The sequence below is a fragment of the Rhinatrema bivittatum genome, chromosome 1, assembly GCF_901001135.1.
Source record: "Rhinatrema bivittatum chromosome 1, aRhiBiv1.1, whole genome shotgun sequence".
Classification (NCBI taxonomy): domain Eukaryota; kingdom Metazoa; phylum Chordata; class Amphibia; order Gymnophiona; family Rhinatrematidae; genus Rhinatrema; species Rhinatrema bivittatum.
In genome coordinates, this window is record NC_042615.1 from 360,431,255 (window position 1) to 360,455,768 (window position 24,514).

Here is a 24,514-nt window from a genome sequence, read left to right on the forward strand (position 1 = left end):
AAAGGAAGGCAAGGGTGAGGCAAGGTGAAGGTTAGGAAGTGGGAGGGAGATGCAAGAGGGAGGAAAGGGAAAGGGTGGAGGAAAGGTTGAGGGACATAAAGAGCAAGAATGTATGGGGGCAAATGAGTGAGAGAGCGTACCCCAACCACACCACCGCCCTGCCATTTGTGCACCTCTCATTCCCCCAGGGGTAGATGCTGATGCTAAGAAAATTGGAGAGGCAAATGGAAGGGTTCCCAGGGATGTGGTGGCGAAGGGGAAGGCCAGAGCTGCAATGCTGCCATGGGATCCCATCCCTGTGACGGCGAACTGGGTGAAGAGGAGGGCCGGAGCTGCAAGGCCACCGCAGGATCCCTTCTCATCCCCGCAGTGGCGGAAGTAGGACTTTGGCTGTGCCTAATGAAAAGACCTTGTGTGTGTGTGTGGGTGAGCATGGTGTTACAGTTTTGGCTGCAGTGCAACCGCCTCACCACCAGGGGTCCCTCTAGTGCTGGCTCTCCTGACAGGCCCAGGCCATCTCCCCTGTCCACTCTATGTTCTGGGTTGGCCCTTATAACCCTGCCTGACAGTTCCCTCGGTGCTTCGGCATCGAGCTCACCTGGGCTCCCTGCTCTAGCCTTGCACGGCCTTCGGGCCTTTCCTTTCCTTGCCTTGCCCTGCGCGGCCTTCGGGCCTTGCCTTGCGTGGCCTTCGGGCCTTCTGACCTGCCTTGCTCTGCTTACGGTGTGTGGCCTACGGGCCTTCTGACCTGCCTTGCCCCGCTTACGGTGTGTGGCCTACGGGCCTTCTGTGTATGTGTGGCCTACGGGCCTTCTGACCTGCCTTGCTCTGCTTACGGTGTGTGGCCTACGGGCCTTCTGTGTATGTGTGGCCTACGGGCCTTCTGACCTGCCTTGCTCTGCTTACGGTGTGTGGCCTACGGGCCTTCTGACCTGCCTTGCTCTGCTTACGGTGTGTGGCCTACGGGCGCTCTGTATGTGTGTGGCCTACGGGCCTTCTGACCTGCCTTGTCCTGCTTACTGTGCCCTGACCCAGCCTGAACCTAGACACTGCTATCTGCCGCCTGCCCTGACCCAGCCTGGACCTAGACACTGCTATCTGCCGCCTGCCCTGACCCAGCCTGAACCTAGACCCTGCTATCTGCCGCCTGCCCTGACCCAGCCTGGACCTAGACACTGCTATCTGCCGCCTGCCCTGACCCAGCCTGGACCCAGACCCTGTACTAGCCATTCTTGTCTCTCTCAACCTGGAGCCACCCTTCAGGGTGGTGTTCACGACTCCTGACCGGAGCCCAGTCGTAACACATGCGAGCTTGAATGTGTGTACGTGGGGGGAATGGAAGCCCGGGTGTGCATCTGTGTTTGTATATTAATGGGAGCCTAAGGTCATGAGAGAGTGAGAGCTTGGGTGTATGTCTGTGTATGATAGAGCATGTAGAGTGAGCGCTTTGTGTATGTATGTGTGTGTTTGTGTAGAGAATGTGAGCTTTGTGTGGGGGGGAGAGCATATGAGAGTGAGAGCTTGTATGTGAGGGAGTCTGCGAGAGAAAGCGTATGTGTGTGTGTGAGGGAGGGAGGAAGGGAAGAAGACAGTAGAAGAGAGACACTGAAAAGGAATTAGGAAATGAGCGACAAGGGGAAAATGGGGAAAAAAAAGACCATGACTAACTGATTAAAAAAAATATAAAGATTAGACAACAAAGGTAAAAAAAATTTTTTTTGAGATTTTAGCAATTTGAATATACCAACTTTGGGAATGTGCATGTCTTTTATTTTTGTATTGTGCTCTTTCTTCAGTATTCCTCTGTTCACAGTCTAGTTTCTCAGGCTTTCTATTTCGGTTTTGTTTGCATGCTTCTGTTTCTAATTTGTAGTCTCTTATTTCTATATTAGGTAAAGATCGGTCTCTGTTTTGCCTGTGTGTGTGACTGAAGTGCAGTATTTCTGCTCATATGTAGTTTCTCTGTAGTAGTCCAACTTGCTCTGTTATTCCAGTAGGTGAAGTATTAATGTTCTAAGGTCTGGTGTAGTATTTGCATTGCTGCTTTTTCATAAGGTTGCTGTTATTTGAGTCCTAAGAGTCAGTGCTGTGACCATATGGCAAGGTTCTAGATGCTTCTTTCTTTGCAGGAGTTTGTGTTACTTCATAAAATAGCAGTGGAGGGATATTTTTTTATGAGGTGACACCAGAATTTGATTTTTTTTTTCATGTAATGTGAATTATCCTAGCTCTGCTCTGCACCTGTTCTGATTATTAACAACATTTTATTGAAGTTATAATGATTTCTGGCTTTCTGCAAAGAGGATTCATGAAAGAATACATTAATTTTTGTTTTATTACATGATTGATTGGATCTGTTTATATTCTTTGCTTTTTACATGATATCCTTGTGCATTTATAAACTGCAATAAATGTAAAACAAATGAATACAGATTAATAAGGAATTTTTAATTCTGGTAAGTGCTTGAAATATTTGAGATAAAATGTTTTAAAGTTTCATGCATGATGCATAATGGCAGTTGCAAACTACTTAGAAAGCCATTGTAGAATGCAGTATATGGCATTATTTATCAATAAGAATACAACTAGTAGGTCTCAGACCTGCATGCCTACAGCCCACCCATGTTAAACTTGTGCCCACCCAAAAAATCAGTACTGGTATCAACAGTAAAGTGTTGTGGGCCTACCCACGACGGGCACGGGCAGTCTCCCTACCTTTCCTTACTTCGAATGCGGCCAGCCAGGCCACTGCCGACGCTGTTCCGCGGCAGGCCAAGCCGTGACACTCCGGGCTTCCCCGCGGTCCTAGAACCGCCGGTGGGAGTCTCTTCTTCGCGGCACGAACCGCTCATGCAGCCTGTTTCTTCTTCCACCTTCATGGCAGGGCTGCCGCCGACAACGCCACTGTTCGTCAGGTTTCCCACACGGCAGGGACACCGCCAACATGCCTGTCTTCTTCCTGCTTCTCCTTAGGCGCGGGCACGCGCCTCAGCTCGACTTTTAAAGGGCCAGCGGCAGGAAAAGCCCCGCGGCCCTCATCGATGATGTCATCCACCTGTTTCTGCTTCAGCCCTATAAAAGGGCCTTGGTGCCATTCCTCAGGGCCTTCGGATCGGGTTTGCACAGTGTCTGTGATCTTCCTTCTGTTCCAGGTCTTCCATGGTCTCCTGTGCCTTGATGGATCTTTGTTCCATGTTCTTCGTGTTCCTAAACTTTATCTCCTTGATGTCCCTGGTCTTGTCCCTCGCTGGAGCTCCCTCATCAACTGTCTTCTGTTCCTGATGTTCCAGATGTTCCGTGTCCAGATGACCTGATGTCCTGTGTCCTGAGGTGCCATGTTTCTTGTTCCTGATGACCGATGTTCCTGTCTTGACTCAGTCCAACTCATCTTCAGCTCTTTGTCCAGTTCCCAGGTCCCTTGTCTGTCCACCTCTCTTGGCATGCCATGTCGTGGTCCGTGACCAGCCCATGGGATGGCTGTGTAGGGCGCCTTGTGGTACAAGGCCTTCTTCTCATCTGCAGCGCAAGCCTCCGGGAGACTTCTGTTTTTAAAGCCTTGTTCCTGAGTATCTTGTTCCCAGTCTACAGAGTTCCCTTGTGCCTGCATCCGTCCATGCCTAAGACTCTGCCAGAACCTGTGGTCCACGACAAGCCACAGGCGGCTGTGTAGGGCGCGCCCTGGTGCAGACCTCTATTGAATCTTCGCCATGTTCCAGTCTCTATTTCCACTACCTCATCTGGAGTCTGCTTCGCGTTCAGCGTGGTCTGCAACCAGCCATGGGCAGCTGTGTAGGGTGCACTGTGGTGCAGTTATCACCCAGTACTTTTGCCTGACTCCTGAACCCCTGCCTGAAACTCCTGAGTAAACTGAATCCTTGCTTTAAACTCCTGAGTAACCTGAATCCTCATCTGAGTCTCCTGAGCATCCCAGTCTCTGTCTGAGCCTCCTGAGTATCCCAGTCTTCGTTTGAGTCTTCTGAGTATCCAAGTCTCTGTCTGAGTCTCCTGAGTATCCAAGTCTTCACCCGAGTCTTCTGAATATCCAAGTCTGAGTCTGAATCCTCCAAGTATCCAGAGCCTTCGTCCGTGTCTTCATGTTCCTGCCCTCAGCCTCCATCTGGCATCACGCACTCATCGTTCCCAAGCAGCGGGTTTGAAAGGGCTTTCGAGTGGCCAGAGGGCTACTCTCAAGATCAGGATTGCGCTGCTGGATCTCATTGGTGCATGTAGGTCCAGTGGAGGGCTGAGCCTGCCTCGTTCCTGTACAGATAATCCTCGCCTTGTCTTCTCTCCAGCCTCGCTACTACTCCACCCGTGCTCGTACCAGCTCACCTCCCGCGGTGTGTCTTGGGGCTCCTCCCTGAGCCATTCCACGGCCCAAGGGCTCACTTCCTTCTTTAGATGGGACCGCGCCTCCGAGCTCCTAACAGGGCCTGAGGGCGTGCTCCGTAATATAAAGTTTGCTTACAAAAAATGTGCGCACAGCTGTGGATTAAACTGTGCACTCTGCTGAGCACACCTTATTACATCAGTCCACTATGGGAGGCATGAATGATCCTGAAGGGGGGCATACTGGCTGCCCAAACAGGGAAGAAAACAATTATTTATTTAAAACATTTTTGTATACCGCTTAAGCAATGTGGGTAGATTGAAGTGGTTCACAGAAGGTACATTCATAAAAAACATAAGCAATACAAGCCTTCAAGAAAGAAAATTGATGCAGGCAATTAATCAAGGATATGCGGCATAAAGCACCGAATGCCTAATTTATTTATTTATTTATTTATTTAACAACTTTTAATATACCGACGTTCGTGAGGCACATCACGCCGGTTTACAAGTAACTCAGTTAAAGGAGGAAATTACAATGAACTTACTGAATTAGTTCAACCTATTTTTTTTAACTGTAGTCAACCATCAGGACATATCGCTATGAAACACTCAATCCCCCAAATAAATGCCTTTTTGTTACCGAAAACTAATGGCACCGCCTATGTAATGTATGACTCATATTTTTTTTTTATATAGGTGCCCTATTATAAACCGTTATGATGGTGAATAACTTAATGACGGTATATAAAAACTCTTAAATAAATAATAAACAATATAAAATCATGCATTAAAATAAATAAAACAAAATCACACATTAAAAAGAACAAAAATCATACATGAAAGTAAATAAAACAAAACTCAGACATTAAAAATAAAGAGAGAAAGCATAATGATAATAGGAGTACTCATGGAATGGATGGGAAAGGCAGGGCAGCACAAACAAGACCAGATAGAATTTAATCTGCTGGAGCCTGCTTATATGCGATGGTATATAAATAGTTTTTTAGATTTTACTTAAATTCTCTGGTATTCGTTAGAAGCCTAAGGTATTCTGGGATGGAGTTCCATAGGGTGGGACCTGCCACTGAAAAAGCACGACGTCTGGTGAGATCAAGCCTGGCAGTTCAGTCAGAAGGGACTTCAAATAAACTTCTATTCATCGAGCGAAGCTGTCTGGAGGGTTGATACAAGCAGAGGGAGGTGCATAGCCAGATGGCAGATTTCTTATGAAGGAGGTTATGAATAGTTGATAAAATTTTATAGTGTATATGTGATGTGATAGGGAGCCAATGTAAAGAGTAGAGAACAGGGGGTAACGTGATCTCTGATTTTTGTACCAGTTAAAATACTGGCGACAGCATTTTACACCAGTTGGAGAGGACATAAAGCAGAATCTGGTAGACCTAAGTATAGAGCATTGCAATAATCTAGCCCTGTGAGTATTCGGGCTTGTAACACTGAACAGAAATCATTGGGCAACAGCAGAGGTTTTAAGCGTTTCAGCAGATGAAGCTTGTAGAAGGAATGTTTTACCACAGATGAGATGTTATGGGACATGGAGAGTTCAGAGTCTAAGGTAATGCCTAGGTTGCTTGCTTTAGTTGTTATAGCAATAGAGAGGTTATCAAAAGTAAGGTGAGATAGAGGACCACAAGAGGACTGAGGAATAGTGGATAAATGTAAAAGTTTGGTTTTAGAAGCACTAAGTTTAAGACAGTTGTGAGAAAGCCAAGAGTTGATAGATTTGATGCAGAAATTAACAATGGACAAAGTGTTGGACCAGGAAATGGGAATGAAAAATTGAATGTCATTAGCATAAATTTTAAAGTTTAAGCCTAATCCATCAAGAAGATGGCAGAGGGGAAGCAAATAGATATTAAAGAGAATGTCTGAGAGGAACCTTGAGGGACACCTGAGGGAATAGTAAATCAGTCAGAACTGTGGGAACCGATGTTTACCTGTTGTAGGCGATTGGACAGAAATGAAGTAAACCAGCTGAGAACTGTCCCAGAAATGCCGATTGATTGCAAGCCTGTAATGAGAATGTGGTGTTCTAGGGTATCAAACGCAGCAGAGATGTCTAGTGGTACCAAAATGTAATCGGTATGGGAGTCAAACCCATGTAGTAGGGTGTCAAAAGAGGATAAGAGCAGGGTTTAAGTACTGTGTCCCTTTCTAAAACCATGCTGGTTTGGCTCCCATTCTCACATACACACTCCCTGCCCATCCCAGGAAGGCTCCCATGTATGCATGTATGTAGTGTACACACACACACACAAATCACACGCACACCCCCACCCCTACCCATTCCAGACAGGCTCCCATTCACACACACGCTCATCCCAAGCAGGCTCCCATTCACTCACCCATCCCAGGCAGCCTCCCATTCATACACACACACACACACACCCCCATCACAGGCAGCCTCCCATTCACACACACACCCATCCCAGGCAGCCTCCCATTCATACACACACACACACCCATCACAGGCTGCCTTCCATTCACTCACTCACACACACACACACACACACACACAACCATCCCAGGCAGCCTCCCATTCACACACACACACACACCCATCACAGACAGCTTACCATTCACACACACACCCATCCCAGCAGGCTCCCATTCACACACACACACACACACACACCCATCCCAGGCAGCCTCCCATTCACACACACACACCCATCACAGGCAGCCTCCCATTCACACACACACCCATCCCAGCAGGCTCCCATTCACACACACATACACCCATCCCAGGCAGCCTCCCATTCATACACACACACACACACACACACACAACCATCCCAGGCAGCCTCCCATTCACACACACACACACACACACCCATCACAGACAGCCTACCATTCACACACACACCCATCCCAGCAGGCTCCCATTCACACACACATACACCCATCACAGGCAGCCTCCCATTCATACACACACACACATCCCAGGCAGCTTCCCATTCACACACACACACACACACCCATCACAGGCAGCCTCCCATTCACACACACACCCATCCCAGCAGGCTCCCATTCACACACACATACACCCATCACAGGCAGCCTCCCATTCATACACACACACACACACACACCCACCCATCACAGGCAGCCTCCCATTCATACACACACACCCATCACAGGCAGCCTCCCATTCACTCTCACACACACACGCACCCATCCCATGCAGCCTCCCATTCACACACACACACACCCATCACAGGCAGCCTCCCATTCACACACACACCCATCCCAGCAGGCTCCCATTCACACACATACACCCATCACAGGCAGCCTTCCCATTCACTCACACACACATGCAGCCCAGGCAGTCAGGGTCCATGGATCATTCCTCCTCTACTGCTGCTGCTGCCAGCCTGTACCTTCTTCTTTTTGGAAAGCAGCCATTCTGCAGCTCCTCTTCATGTGCTGGTCCCGAGGTAATTCAACACTCGAGGTGCTAGCACTTTCTGTATTCTCATCTCATGCATCACGAGATGAGAATATAAGAAGTGCTAGCACCACAAGTGTTGAATACTGCGGGGCCAGCACATAAGGAGGAGTTGCCGGACGGGCTTCTTCTTCTGCTGCGGCCTCCTGCTTCTTCTGCCGCCAGTAGGGTCGGGTCCACCGGCGGCAACAAAGGCCTCTCCCTGCTCCCAACACCACACACCTCGTGGCGCCAGGCCTGACTATGTCTGTAACTGTCTATGTCCATCTGGGTCTCTGTTTCACTCTCTCTGTTGATTTGGGTGTGGGGTGTCTGTGTCTGGATATGAGGTATCGTTTTTTTTCTGTGTCTGTCTGGGTGTGGGTGTCTGCCTTTCTATGCCCATTTATGTGTGTACATGCTTCCTCCTTTGAGCAATTTGAAGAGAAACAAAAAGGAGGCTTTCAGCCATTGGGTAACAGTATGACTGCCTGGTGGATACCTTTTATATATATATATATATATATATATATGGAATAACAAGATATCGGCAATGCTAATCGGTATCTTTAACTGTTCCGTTAGTACAATCAATTCAATAACCCTAAAGTACAAGCACTAATGTTGTCTATTTAAAAATACAAAATATATGCAAAAAATGTTTTATGTTTTACAAAAAATGTGTTTTATTTGATCAATAATTATTAATGCACAATTTTCTAATACACATTTTGACTAGTGATTAATACTATATAAACCATTAAACACATAATTTAGCACATAATTTTGATATAAATGGACTATAAAAGCCTTTTAATAAATAAATACATAAATAAACATTTAAATATACATTCACTTGAAAAACACTAAAAACATGCCCTGTGCACCAACACATAAGAACTATTAGAATACGATCAAGACACCACATATGCCAAAGTCAAACTGAAACATTATCCTCATCATGTGAAATCACAGGCAAACAAATTTAATATGTTTAATACACAAAGTTGTTTGTTTTGTTTTATAGATCAAAAAACATGATACAAATATAGAAAATGTTCAAAACAAATACTGGTGTAAAAAGTGCTTTATAGTCTTGTTCAAATTCTCATGCATAGATTATAACCTGGCACAATGCTTGTCAGTTACACAGATCCCCCACCAATCAGCCTCCTCAGGGGGAATCTTAGACGTACAAAGGACCATAGATTACTAAATAGTGCAGCTGTGGGTGTCTCTCTTCTGGGATTACCAATCTCAATTTAGCCGATATGGCTTCACATTACCTCTTAGGTTCTAATTCTTATACTTGAACTTGGGCTGCATGCACAACGTATTTCACGGGAAAAGGGAAGCCAATTCGTCAGCCTGCACCCATCATTATAATCGCTCCTGAAGCTGTCTCTCACTGTTTAAACTTGCATTCCTCCCTTGTACTGGTCTTCTGCAGGACGCTGAGGGAATCAAAACATGGCCTCGTTGATGACTGGAGATGTGGTCTAAGGCAGCGGCCAGGTGTGATAAGGGTCCAGGCAGGGGTTGGGGGCAGGCAGCGAACAGGCATATCCAGAGTCCAGGTGAAGGTCCAAGGCAGGCAGAGGTCAAGCGTATCCAGGCGAAGGTCAAACTAGGGACATGTCCGAGGAAGAGAAAAGAGATGGATAAGCAGAGGCAAGCTGGGCAGGCAAGACTGGAACAGGCAGAGGCAAAGGCAGGATCAGGCTGAGGGAAAGGCAAGAACAGGTCGAATAGCAACACGCAATACTCAGGGTAGCTGGAACTATCGCTGAGGCAAAGAAGGGCTGTCGGTGAGGTCCTTAAATAGGGCCCAGGCTGATGATGTCATCTTCAGGCACCATGGCCTTTTCCCGCCATGGGCCCTTTAAAGGCCGGGCCGTTGGGCACGCGCATGCCTAAGGAGGCCCAACCTTTAAAGGGCCCATGGCCGCGTAATGAAGAAGCGAGTGGCGCGGTGTCAGGGGTGAGTAGCTCGGCTCGGGGGTGCCTCCCGCGAATGCAACACATTCAGATATCTCAAAGGTTTCTCTGCACAGGAGGTGAGCCTCTTTCACCCGAAAGGAGGCTCTAGGACAAGGGGTCATGGGATGAGGGTGAAAGGGAATAGACTCAGGAGTTATCTTTGCAAATATTTCTTTACAGAGAGGGTAGTGGATGCATGGAATGGCCTCCCAGTGGAGGTGCTGGAGGCAAAAACTGTATCTGAATTAAAGAAGGCAGGGGATAAATGCAGGGGATCTCTGAGGGAATGTTGAGAATTGTAAGGGCTTGATAAATTAGATAGATGGGCCATATGGTCTTTTTCTGCCAACATATTTCTATGTATCTGAATTTCTACTGTCTCTTTATTCAGTATTTGGAGAGGGTCTATCTGTTTTCTGTATGTGTGACCAAAATGAGGTATTCTGCCAGCATGAAGTCTCTCTGTAGGGATCTATTGAAGCTTGGCTTGTTCTGTTTTTCTAATATCAGGTATAATATGTGTTTTATGGCCTGGTGTAATATTTGCAGTGTTGTCTTTTCATAGGTAAGGTTGTTACTGTTTGAGTGCTGGCAGTTAGTGTTGTCTGAATATGGGAGGTTTACTATATTATAACTTTAATTCAGTCTACTCATGGCTTTGTGAGAGCTATGCCCACACCCGACATGTGTTACAATAGACCTAATATCATATGAGTTCAATGTGATTTGTTTTTTTCTTTTTTGCAGAATTTTTTGCTTGGCAATACAGCAGTGCATGTGAGTATAATATACATTTTGTAAGATATATATTTTACCTCAGAAGACTGTCCTTTGAATGCCCTTTTCAATGAACAATCTGTTATTATAAAATGTGTTAATTTTTAATTATGTGGGGAAAGGGAGAGATTCCGGCTGTAAAGTTTACCCAGGATACCTAATACCCTTGCCCTGGTTCTGCCCCTGCTCTGACAGCAAATATTTGTATTCTGAGTAACATTTCACCTCATCCTCCTTTCCAACCTCAAAATGGTGTCAAATCCCAACCCCCTCCCCCAGCCTGTAAAATAATTACTCTGTTTTGGAAAACTTCTCCCACAGACTGACACTGACAATCACAGACCTACCAGGGCTGCCAACTGGCTCCAGATTTTCAGGACAGGCAGATCTAGGCCTGGTTTTACATCTATTACCTGCAGGGACTTGTAGTTTTGCTATTCCTATTGCAGTGCCTAAGAAAAGCAAGACTACAGTTCCCTGTATGCAATGGGAAAAAAAAAAACAGGATTGAATTGACCTGACCTGAAACTATGGAGCCAGTTAGCAACCTTAAGACTGACTACATAAGGAATTTGTCTAGAATTTAGCTACAAATTTATAAAAAAAATTATTTTGAGGCCAAAGATGGCAACTGCACAATAAATTGAGTGGGACGGGGATGCATTTCCAAAACTTCCCTGATAATATCAAGCACTTTATCTTTAGGTATATTAGTGTGTAGAGAGGAAACATCCAACGTTACCAATATAGAATTCCCATGTTGATCTTCTAAATCCTCCAGAATAGACATGAAATGCTTTTAAATGACCTGTGTTATTATGATTTTATGTTTTATTTTTTAATGTATATGATTGTTGTTTATGAATTGTTGTGATCCTCTTCGAACAAACCGTATTCATTACCCTGTTGGTAATGAATACGGAATACATATAAGCATTTGTAAATAAAAACAATTGTAAGGGCAGCAGAATTTTCAACAAGAGAAACATGACAAAAAAACTGGGAAGAAAGAAAAGCAGATAAAGACATAACTGAAAACAGATAAATAAAGACATAACTGATAAATAAAGACATAACTGAGAACAGTAGAAAACATTAAATAAAATACGGCAAATGAAATAAAGGGCTGTTTAGAAGAAAGAGTACGGAAAATGCAACAACAAAATGGAAAACTGAACAAGAAAGTGAGAAGTTGGGAAAATATTTGAGTGAAACATAAAGGGGCCGATGCAATACCATGAGCAGCGGCTAGCACACGGTTTAACACGTGATTGGACACATGTTTTGGATACACGTCCATAACCCTCATGCAATATGGGGTTAGCACGTCCAAAGCGCACATCCAAATCACCGTGTAGCTAATAGTGCTCATCACATGTAAATTCCATGTAGATGAGACTATTAGCTAATCTCGCAATGCAAAAAATTTCCCGTGTGGACAATGTGCCCATTGCAATGTGGAAAATTTCATGCCAGCCCAGGGCTGGGGTAGAGGTATGCCACGCTCAAGGGTGCATTGAAAAAAAAAGAAAATTCCTGTCTTCTGTGATTCCTCCTAAAGGTATTGTACCAAAACTAAGTAGGAGGATCCAGGCCATGTATCTTGTGTGTGTCTATGCCGGCAGTGGGAGAAAATGGACGCTCGTAGATTGAGCATCCGTTTTCCCATCCCACTTGACAGTCACCTCTCCTGTGCGCCCGATGTCGAGGAGGCGCTAGGGATGCACAAATTTTCCCTAGCGCTTCCATTTTTGTGCGACCCCTAATTTAAATATTGAATTGCACACTCAAGAGAGGTGGCTGTATGTGCATTAGGAAAACAGGCGCTCAACACTGAGCGCCCGTTTTCTGCACACAAATATTGCATCGGCCCTAAAGTGCAGAGAAGCCATTGAATCCTCATGCCCTATAATTGTAAGTATCTGGGTAGTGTTTTTAATTTAAATATTCTGCATAGATTGTCATGGATTTCCTTTGGAAGGAGTATGACCATTAGTTCTGAGGGTTCACCAATGTACTTAAGGGTCGGTCAACTCTTCTGTTCGCAGCTCTTTTGCTTTTTTAGAGTCCTATGACTCCTTCATTTTTATCCAAATATATTTGTTTCTTATCATTTCAGTCTGATTCTGGAATGAAAGGTGTGCACCTTTTAGTATGGCTATAGTCCCTGCTTGCAAAAGAAATCTCATTCTGAGTCTACTCTGCAGCTGTCTGTGCTGTATCCATGCTATACATGTTTCAGGGCAATACCTGCACAGGGTTCGGATGAGGAGCAGCGGTGCAGCAGCACCCTTGGGACTAACCAGCTTCGTAACGGGAGGAAGGGGACTAACTCTCTCCACTATCAAGCACTCCATGAAGTAACACAAAAGTCTGGAAAAAAAAACCCCATAGAAAACCTACCATACCAAATCAGCATGTAGTCCCAGTATGCAAACAACCATAAGCTGGCCTACAAAAAGGCAGCAACGTGCCCTAGAACACCAATATACCTCCTATTGGGAGGTGCAAATTAGAAAACAGAACAAGATGGACTGTTACAGTTCCCAGCACAGAGCATACACGCTAGCAGAATACCTAACCTCCATCACAAAATACAGGATAAGTGATTACAGACTAGAAATAGAAAGATGCAGACGAAAACTAAACTGAAAAACCCCAAGGCAGACTCTGCATGCAAAGCAACACCAGCGAAATAGAAACAGAAACTCATTTCCTCCTTTGCTGTGCAAACTACAAAGATATCAGAGGCAAACATTTCCCAAGGCTGACAGAGAAAATCAATGACTTCCCAAAAAAGTATGATCAAGAAAAATTCTGCATAATCCTGGGAGAAACAGCAGCTACAGCAGAAAAATATGTATCCTACCACGGGGCCAGAAAAGAAATCTGACCAGGGACAATATGGATCAGCATCAAATCCTGAGACATGCCCTTGACTACAAGCTGCAACTACATACTTCGGACAAGCCGACTAGAAGTGCATACCAAAACAGAATGATTACTCAGCCCGCAAAATCCTCACTGAGAAGACGCGCTATATCAACCGCGGGCCCGTCCCTCTGGAATTCCTTACCACCAGACCTCCGCCTGGAGCCGTGCCATACCACTTTTAAGGCGAAATTAAAGACTTGGCTCTTCCTGCAAGCATTCCCAGAGAGCTAAGAACAAACTGATATAACAACCCATAACAACCCTGGTCCTTTGGTTCTAATGTATTATTCTCTACACTATTTAGCTAAGATTTATATTGCCTTACTTATATGTTTAAAGTTGTAACTAGTTAGTTTCGCTTATGCTTATTAGATCAAGTTTCTGATTTGTTCCATGTAAACTGCTACACGGCAGTAGTTATTACCGTTTAACTGTGAACCGGAGTGATATGTATTGTATACAGGAACTCCCGGTATATAAAATCCATAAATAAATAAATAAATAAATATTATACTTTCTGAAACCTGTAACTTTACTTTACTATTATTCATTGGTAATTTATTCCTTTCTTTTCCTTCCCTTTTTATTTTAATCATTCTGTATATTATTTTGGCAGCACATGTACGGTTATCTGAATCTGAGTAGGCAGGCAGAGAGCTGCAGCCTCAGGTGCAACATTTAGGGAGTGCTGGTACCGTGCAACCACAGTTTTAAGAAAACAAATCGATTGCCCTCCGTCTACTTCTGTCAACTGATGGGGAGGCGGGATAGATATACAGTGGTGAGGGCTGGAGGAGGGAGAGAGACATTGATGAAGCTGGGTATGGGGGAAGCCCTGTCAAGGTCAGGAGAAGCACTGGGTGGCCACTTAGTGTGCCATAATTTTGCAGAGCAGCAGGGCAGAGGAAGTGGCAGGACTGGACCATGACTCTGTGGGTTTGACCTGGAGACTTTGGAATTGTAAAGGAATTGCTGGCTCTCTGGGCAAGCACTGGAAAACGTCTGCGTATAGTGCCATAATTGGCCTGTGCAAGTCCGGAAAAGGAGGTTGTGTCGTGTGGGCTCACGCAGGCATAAAGAAAGAGGAACAATCACAGCGACTGAAAGAAGGAGCAGAAGAGTTAGCCTACATGGCAAGGAGAAAGAGGAGGTGTCCCATCAGTGCCAAAGAAGAAGGCTGCTGCTGCTTATGAATCATGTGGCAGAGGGAGTGAAGAGAAGTGAGTGTGTATGTTTCTGTGTCTGTGAGCATGTGAAAATGTGGGTGTGTGTGTGTTAGAGATGTGAATCGGAACTGATATCGGATCCGATTCTGGTTCCGATTCACATCTCTAGTGTGTGTGAGACTGAGCATGTGAAAATGTGTGTGAGAATGAGTATGTATGAGAGTGCAAGTGAGTCAAGCTACCTGAGAAAGCATGTGCGTGAACATGACAGTACGTGTGTGGCCAAGCATGTGAGTACATGTGTGTAAGCATGTATGTGTGAGAATGAACATGTGCGTGTGTATATGTGTGTGTTACAGTGTGTGCATGTGAGAGAGAAGAAAAAGTTTGAACACATACACACACCCTGTCCTCCAACTCACCCTCTTAATGCATGACAATTAAAGGGTAGCTGGAAATAAAAAATTCCCAGGTATGGAGAACAGATTTTTTTTTTAATCCTTATTGGCTATTTGATGTATCTGCTATTTTGAAATATTTTTTATGTATCTGGAAATTTTTTTAAAACATTTATAAGATTAATATTCAGTTACTGTCCAGATAACAGAGATAGTTGGATAAATTTATTCGGCTAACGTTGGAGGTATATTTAATAGTGCAGCTGCGCTATTGAATATAGTCTGCTATCTTAAATTTAGCTGGCTAACTTTATCCAGCAAACTTCAGGACAGGTCTTTGGCCCCACCAGACTTAGCCAGCTAAGTTATCCATCTATCTCTGAATATCGTATAACATAACTCCTCTCTGAAATACCCCCAGAATGCCCTTAAGAAAATAGCTGGCCATAATATAGCTGGCTAAGGGCCCAGATATTCATTTAGCCAGATAACTTCTAAGTTATCTATCTGAATGGTTCTGAATACGGACCTCTATGAGTTTTTAATTATTGATTGTTACTCTAATCATCAGCTGTTTTGACATATTTATTATTAGCATGCATGTTTGATGTTTTATATTTCTTGATGTATTGTTTTATGTTTTATGAGGCCGATGTTCCTGTTTTTCTATTGTTGCACAGCATACAGAGTCTGGCTTCTTGCGGTTTCCTGTTCAGTTTTGGTCTGCACATTTCTATTTGGCGGTGACTGAGGTAAAGTATTTTGCTAGCTTGTAGTTTCTGGGTAGGGATCTATAGAAGCCTGGTGACTTATATTTTCCTGAAAGGACATGTATTGGTGTTTTAGGGCTTGGTGTAAATTTGCAGTGTTGCCTTTCCTCATAGGGTAGTCGCTGTTTGAGTATTGAAAATTAGTGCTGTTTTGGTATGGGAGGTTTACTGGTCTCCTATGATTCCTTGACTGCAGGAAGGGCCACAAAATCCAGACCTTCCCATGGAATTCCTCCTTCTCTGTGGATTTGCTGTGGGCAACCAAAGCTAGGACACTACCCTACCTCACTGCACCCAAGTGCTCCAATCCTTAAAGTAAAGCAGCAGCAACAACACGGTGCCTCAGGCTGCCTCCTCTTCCTGTGTGGTCCAGGGCTGGAGTGTCATGCTTTAAATCTGTTATGAACCCTCCTGTAACTGGGCTACAGGAGGCTCCTTATCTCTTCCTGGAGGCCACTCCAAGCCAGGGCCTCGCCTGCGAACTGTCCAGGATTTGCTCCAGGGCCTGGGAGGCCTCGATGTCCGTGGGGCCTGCCTGAGGCTGCTTGCGTTTGCATGGACTTCCTGGTTTGAGCCACGCCCTTCCCTAGGGGCCGGCCCACAGCACTTTTCCATAGTTATAGGGCCAGCTAGGTGTGGGCCTGCCAAACTCCTCCCAGGGAGTCGCCGGTCTGCAGCCCTATAAAAGGACTTCAGCTTCAGTCTGTCTTTGCCTTGCATCGTGGTGACTTCCCTCTGGAGGCGCCTGCCAGCCAGAGCCTTGTAAGGTTGTCTGTTCTTCGTGGAGCTCCTTGTCTCGTCTGCTTTTATACCATGTCTTGGTGTCTTGATGTTTTGCCTGAGGTCCCTGACCATGTCCTGATGTTCTGCCATGATCCTCCTTATCCTGATGTGTCCGCCTGCCAGGATGTTCTTCCCTGTGTCTTCGTCCGGTGCTCTCGAGCCTTCTGTTCCTGTAAGCCGGTGCTCTCGGATGGTGTATGCCCGAGAATGAGGTGGCTTGCAGGTGGGAAGTGTCCCTGTGCTCCTGAGCCTCCGTTCCTGCCAGCCTTGGGGGAAGCTTCGGATGACACAGGCTCCGTCATTGGAGTTCCTTCTTGCCTGGATCTTCCCTGCGCTGTTCCGCTCTCCTCGTGGTCCGTGACCAGCCTGCAAGGGCTGTGTAGGGCGCGCAGTGGGGCAAGGTGGTCCGCGACTCAGTCCCGTGGGAGGCCTGAGTGGGGCGCCCTGAGAGACAGTGCCAATGTCCATGCCTTATGTGTGCTTGTTTGGATGTCAAGTTCCTCGTCTGTGATGCCGTTGCATCAACCCTGCTGCTGTCAAGTTCCTCGTCCGTGATGCCGTTGCATCGACCATAGTCCTGTCTTCGTGTCAAGGCTGGCCCAAAAATCTGGAACAATTTACCCTTCAATCTAAGATTGGAGTCACAGCCTAACACGTTTAAGAAAAAGTTAAAAACTTGGCAATTTGAGCAGGCCTTTTCTAACTAAGAGTCTTTCTCTTACCCTTTCCTTTTGTTCCCTTTAAAGTTTTAGTATTAATGGAGAGAGTTCTATGGTAATAATGTGCAGTTAATGTTAGGTATTTTATAAATTGTTATTATATGGTTTTTAGATGTTTTTTAATGTTTATAATATTTTTAAATTGTTTTTGCTTTTAATATGTACACCAATATGATATCCTTCCTTGAATACCGGTATATAAAAGTGAACTAACTAAATTGAATACCGGTATATAAAAGTGAACTAACTAAATTTGTTGCGACCCCAGTCGCTTACGCAGCGACCAGGGCTCTTACCTTCCCCGCGGGTCTCCTCCCTGCGCCGCGAGCCGAGCGATTCCGGGCCGGCCTGGCCGCATGGCAGCGGCGTCCTCCTCGTGGGGACGCCGGCAAGCCCGAGGATAGCTCCGCCCCCTGCGGGGGAATGCACGCGCGCGAGGGCTGTCCTTTTGAGCTCCCAGCACCCGGATGTGCCAATCCGCCCTCCTTCTGACGTCAGACCCGGAGGGGGATTTAAACCCGCAGCTTTCTTCTTTGCTTTGCCTTGCAACGTGGTCACTCCTTGGAGAGAGTTAGTTGCTGCTATCCTGCGTTTCTTGATCCTGGTTTGTCTCACGATTCTGCCTGCCTGCTGCCTGTCTTGATCCTGGTTTGTCTCACGATTCTGCCTGCCTGCTGCCTGTCTTGATCCTGGTTTGTCTCACGTTTCTGCCTGCCTGCTGCCTGCCTCGACTCTGGCTCGCTTCTTGGATCCACTACTTGCTGCATACCCAGACTCCGGTACACCTCCTCGTTCCTGTCTTCAGTTACCAGTCCAGACTTCTGTCCGCCCTCGGTTTCCCTTCACGCCTGTGACTCTCCTAAGTCTCAGCGGTCCGGGTCCCTACGGGCTCCTCCTGGGGGGACCTCGGACTTCCAGGGCGAAGCCACCTAAGTCCTAGCGACCCGGGCCCTAACAGCTCCTCTGGTGGGGTCACGGGTTTCCAGGTGAAGATCCATCCCGCACTGTGTGTGTCTGCCTTCCGACCGTCCCATATTGCCGGACGGCCCAAGGATCCACACCCGGAGCACAACAAAATTAATAAATAAATACCTCCTAGTGGACCGTCCTTAGTTCAACTTCGGGATGACCTTCAGATGCGTCTTCCACGCTGGGTCTGAAGCCGTTTCTTCTTCAGGTTGGCCTGGCGCCGATCATGCCTGGTCCCCAAAGCTCTGTCCAGGATGGATGCTGCTACGAGTCATGACCGGATACCTTCATATTGAGTTTTAACTCTTCTGTCGTCTAATCATTCAGCAAGTGTCTTCATCAGTGTCCCTGATGTTCTTCTCCTCAGCCATGCCTCATCCTTGTCTTCAAGTCCTCATTTGATCCTCGTCTTCAAGTATCATCTGATCATCTTCAGTCTTCAAGTCTCATCTTGTTCCAGTTCCATCATCTGCCCTTGACCTCTGTCTGTCCTAGTGCATTTGCCGTTCCCGTATGGCAGGTCCAAAAGGACTATCAAGTGGCCGGAGGGCTACCCCAGAGATCAGCATTGCGTTGATGGGTCTCTACTAATGCATCAGGTTCGGCGGAGGTGCGAGTCCCTGGTCTTCTGCCTATGCTGGGATACGTCTCACCTGCCTCAGTGCTTCTAAGGAGCTCCTCTTTACAGTTGCGTCGTAGTCCAAGGGCACACCACTTTTCCCAAAAGCGGGCTCCCCCAACATTCAGCAAATGTCAACAGGAGACAACAATCTAACCTCCACCCATGCCACTGCCTGAGCCCTAGAAGAATGAGCCTTAACCTGAATAGGCAGAGACTTTTCAGCATCCCCATACATGGTCATGACTACCTCCTTAATCCAGCAAGATACAGTAGCCCGCAAAGCTGATTCGCCCTACTTCCTTCCACCATGAAGGACAAACAGTGATTCGTTTTTCGGAAAGGTTCAGAAACCACTAGCTACCACATGACAAGTCTCTTGAAATCCAAGGAACGCAGGAGTCGATACTCCTCCGTGTCCCTGGCCTTATCCAGGGACGGCAAGGAAATTAAATTCCAAGACTACTTTGGGCAAGAAGGATGGAACAGTACGTAGCTGCAATGCCCCTGGAATCACCTGAAGGAATGGCTCCCAGCAAGACAAGGCCTGCAGCTCAGAAATTTGACACACAGAACAGATAGCCACCAGGAACACTGTCTTCAAGGTCAATAACCGCAAGGAAAGGTTATGCAGCAGTCAGAATGTAGGGCCTGCCAAGAATTCCAACACCAAATTAAGACTCCACAGTGGCACTGGGAACCTCAAGGGAGGTCGAAGATGTGTCACTCCCTTCAAAAAATGGGCCACATCAGGATGAGACGATAAGGAATCACCATTCACCAGGCCCCTGAATTAGGCAAGAGCTGCAACCTGTACCTTCAAGGAATTAAAGACCAATCCTTTTATTTAAGCCATCCTGCAAAAATTCCAGAATGAGCAGGATCTTAACCGATTGAGGAAGAACACTTCGATTCTCACACCAGGCCTCAAACACTCTCCAAACCCACAGATTAGCCAAGGAAGTGGAAAACTTCCAAGCATGGAGCAAGGTAGCAATCACCACAGAAAAATATCCACTCTTCAACAAGCGAGCCTTCTCCAGGGCCAAACCATAAGACAGAACTGAGTCGGATCTTAATGAAAGACAACTCCCTGCTGCAACAGATTCTTGTGCGGTGGAAGACAAAGGGGGGACTCCACCAGAAGTCTTCACAGATCTGCATTCCACAGTTGTTGAGGCCAATCTGGTTCCACCAGGAGTCCCATTTCCCTGTGGCTTTCAATCCTGTGAACTATCCTGCCCAACAAAGGCCACAGAGAAGAGGCATAAAGCAACTTGTCTTCTGGCCAGACCTGTACAAGAGCATCTATGCCCAGGGACCAGGGATCTCTCCTGCGACTGAGAATCGAGGAACCTTCACAATGTGAGAAGTCGCAAGCAGGTCCAAGAACAGAAGGCCCCAGCAATCCACTATCAGCTGGAATGCTTCGTCCAACAACACACTCTCCTGGGACCAGACTCTCCTTGCTGAGAAAGTCTGCTCTTACGTTGTCTTTTCCTGCAATGTGAGAGTTTGAGATCATCTGTAGATGTCCTTCCACCCATTCCAAAGGTTGGTCTATTTCCTGTGATACTTTCTGGCTCTTGGTTCCTCCCTGTCGACATCACTCGGACAACTTGACTCTGCAATCTGTGGCTGAACTGCAAGCATGCCATCTGGATCACCCGGGCTTCCACGCGATTGATATTCTAGAGGGACTCTTCAGCATTCCAACATCCTTGGGCCAACAGCTCTTGATAGTGAGCTCCCCAAACCTGGAGACTCATATCTGTCATGAGTATCAACCAATTTGGTGAGGACAAGAAAACACCCCTTCTCAGATGAGCCTCCTGCAACCACCACTGGAGACAAGAGCAGATTTCCATCTGCAAGTGGAACCAAACCGAATAGTTCTGAGACTGCAGGTTCCAATGAAACAGCAGTGAGCGCTGAAGAGGACGCATATGCACCCTTGCCCACGGCATCACTTCCAGGGATGCTGCCATCAAACCGAGGACTGTCGGGCGTATAGCGATCAGCAACAGATGCACCTATGACATCAATTTTTGAATCCGAACTTCTGGCAGGAAAACCTTGACCTGCCTCGTGTCAAACTGAACACCCAGATACTCCAATGACTGAGATGGCTGAAGACTGCACTCGGCCAGGTTCACCAACCAACCGAGCTCCTGCAACAAGGAGATCACCTTGCAAGTCACCAGGCAGCTCTCTTTCAGAGACTTGGATTGAATCAGTCAGTCATCCAAATACGGACGTACCAGGATCCCATTTCTTCTCAACGCTGCCACTACAACCACCATAATCTTGGAGAACATTCAGGAAGCGGTGGCTAGACCAAAAGGCAGAGCCCAAAACTGATAATGGTGCCCCAACACCATAAAACGCAGAAAACTCTGGTGCTCCAAATGGATGGGAATATGAAGGTAGGCCTCGGAGATGATCCAGGAAAGTCAGAATTTACCCCGACTACAAGGCCATTATTACTGAGCATATGGTTTCCATGTGAAAATGAGTCACCCCCAAATGACAATTGACACTATTGAGATTCAGGATGGTATGAAAATAAATGGACACCACAAAATAAATGAATTATTGCCCCATACTTTCTTGAGGCACTGGAACTACAGCCCTCAGTTGGAGGAGCCTTAGAAATGTAAATTCCACTGTCTGCTTCATCTGCAGGGAGTGGCAAGGAGTCACCATGAACGTGTCCAGAGGAATACTACAAAATTCCAGCACATATCTGTCTCATATCACCCCAGGACCCACTGATCTGATATGATCGTAACCCACCTCTGATAAAAAAAGTGAGAGGTGTCCCCCTATTTCTTGTTCCCAAAAGTGGGTCAACAAACCTTCATTGGGAACCTTGGGAGAATCCACCACCTGAGCCCACTCCTCTCTTGGGCTATCGGGGACAAAAGGATTGAGACCTACAGAAAGGCCGAGTCCTCTGAAAGGTCAAGTCTCTATAGGGATGAAAGCACTTGGAAACCTGGAGATGACCCGTCATACCAGAGGGGCACTGCAACGGCTTCTTCTCCTCCGGCAACCGAGGGACCGGGGATTCGCCTCACTTACTGGCCATTTTTTCCAGCTCACTACCAATCAAGAGCGAGCTTTTAAAAGGCATTTTTGTAAGATTAGCTTTGGAGGCTGTCAGCTGACCAATTTCACAACCATGTGTGACTTGATTATTTACTCTTTCAGAAGTTAGCAAGTAGCACATTTAAAACTAATTGGAGAAAATTATTTTTCACTCAGTGCACAATTAAGCTCTGGAATTTGTTGCCAAAGGATATGGTTAGTGCACTTAGTATAGCTGGGTTTAAAAAAGGCTTGGATAAGTTCTTGGAGGAGAAATCCATTAACTGCTATTAATCAAGTTGACTTATGGAATAGCCACTGCTATTATTGGCATCAGTATCATGGGAACTACTTAGTGTTTGGGTACTTGCCAAGTACTTGTAGCCTGGATTGGCCGCTGTTGGAAACAGGATGCTGGGCTTGATGGACCCTTTCGTCTGACCCAGTATGGCAATGTCTTATGTTCTTACATTTGATGCCTGGCCACTAACACCGAAGCCACTCCTTTGGCCGAGGTACAAATCACAGCCCACATTAACTAAAAAGGTGGCAGCGAGTTCCATAGCCGCTCTGGAATTCACTCCAGAATAATCAATTTCCTGAGAGAGAAGCAGACAAGATCGTGCCACTAGGTTGCAAGAAGAAATTATCTGTAAAGTCATTACCACTGCCTCAAAGACTTGCTTAAGGATAGCCTCAATCCTCCTATCATGCACATCCTTCAGGGCCGCTCCTCCCTCCACGGGGATAGTTGTCCACTTAGAGATGGCACAGACCAGCACATCCACTTTGGGAAAACGCAAATGCTCCCTCATATCTGGATCCAGGGGTAAGGCCTTCCAATGTCCGACCCCCTTTGAAAATTGCCTCTGGAGCATCCTATTCATGATCAATCAATTCCTGAATGGCAACCTAACAGGGAAAAAACAAGAGGCTTTAGACAAGGAAACCAAAATGGGATTCTTCTTCGGTTCAGACATGGAATCCGTAGCAGGAACATCCAGCATCTTTAAGGTCTGGGAAATCAGGGCCGGCAGTTCATCTCTATGAAAGAACCGCAACATGGTCCGATACGGTTCCAGTCCCGGAGGAATTTCCCCATCTTCCAGGGAATCAGGATCTGTCTCATCATTAGTGCCACCCGGGTTCCTGTCGGGATTACCCACAGCGAACCAAGGCGTGTTCCAGAGCTTAAACATAGGAATGGAAGAGGGAGGGGCCACTGGCTGAGGGTCTGACCTGACAGGAGTGGGTGAAGCTGAGGACTATGCCTGAAGAAAGGATTGCAAACTTTGAAAAAACTCCACCAAAGAAAAGGCAGCCAGATCCCGGCCAAATCCAGAAGGAACTGGAGCGGTGCCCATTGAACCTCCATCTCCTGTGGAGGAACCGGTCAAGGAAGTTCCAAGATCCGGCGTACCTCCAGACAGATCCTTAACCAGACCATCATCAGACTGAGAGGATTTAGACTTAGGGAAATCAGAGGAAGACAACTCTCCCTGAGCTTCTAAATAGCGCTGACACGTTAGAAGACCTGTCAGGCTGAGATGCCCGAATATGACAGGCAACACAGAGAGAAAGGCACTTAGGTTTCTTGCTCACCGGCGGCATCAGTGCAAAGGTGATGGGGAATGTGTGTCCAGCTAGCTCATGCTGAAAATTTCAAGCGTGCAAAATGTATGCACACAAAAATTAGGTGCCCCAAAAGTAAGTGCCGCAAAAGCACACACACAAACTGTGTGCCAAAGCCTGGGTGCACCGCCAATGCTGAAAAATTTGTGCACACAAAAGGCACGCCCAAAACTGAGTGCACAGCTCATGCATAAAGCCAATGCACTGTGCACACCGACGAACATGTAGAGGTCAGTAAAGCACGCATAGAAGTGTGCAGAAACGCTGCTGCAACCTACCATGTGGCACGCAGGCAAAAAGCCTAACTGCAGGGCCTAGCCTCTGGGCCGCTCAACCCCCCTCAGGAGCAGGAACGAACATCGGAATGGTGTGCCGAGCGCGGAGACCAGAGGAAGTCCTGCAAATCCCTCTACACTGTCTCTGCTTTTACTTTTTTTCTATTTTTTAAACTTACCGAGCTCAACCTTACTGACTGAGTACAGAGACGGTCTCCGGCTGCGGGGGGGGGGGTAGAAGGCATGTGCCGTCACCACTGCACTTGGCCTCCTGTACTACTGCCTTTAAGCTGTACAATCAGCTAAGTCCACACTGGGAAACCCAGCTACCAGACCAAGGCACACAGCTGAGGGACCACAAAAATCACTTCATGAATTCTCAAATGGGGAAGGGACCATCTGATATCACCGCATGAGAGCAGGGCTTTCCTTATTCTATTTAAATTCTCCTTCCAAAATCTGAAGCAATCCCCATAGGGAGATGCATGTCCACCATCTGCTGGAGATGGAGAATACTGGAATACTGGTGGCTGGTGTCACTGCAGGGTTATATATACTGTGATGTCAGCTTGTTCCGTCTCCATCTGCTGGCAGGGAAGCATAACCCACTGGTCCTGAGTCC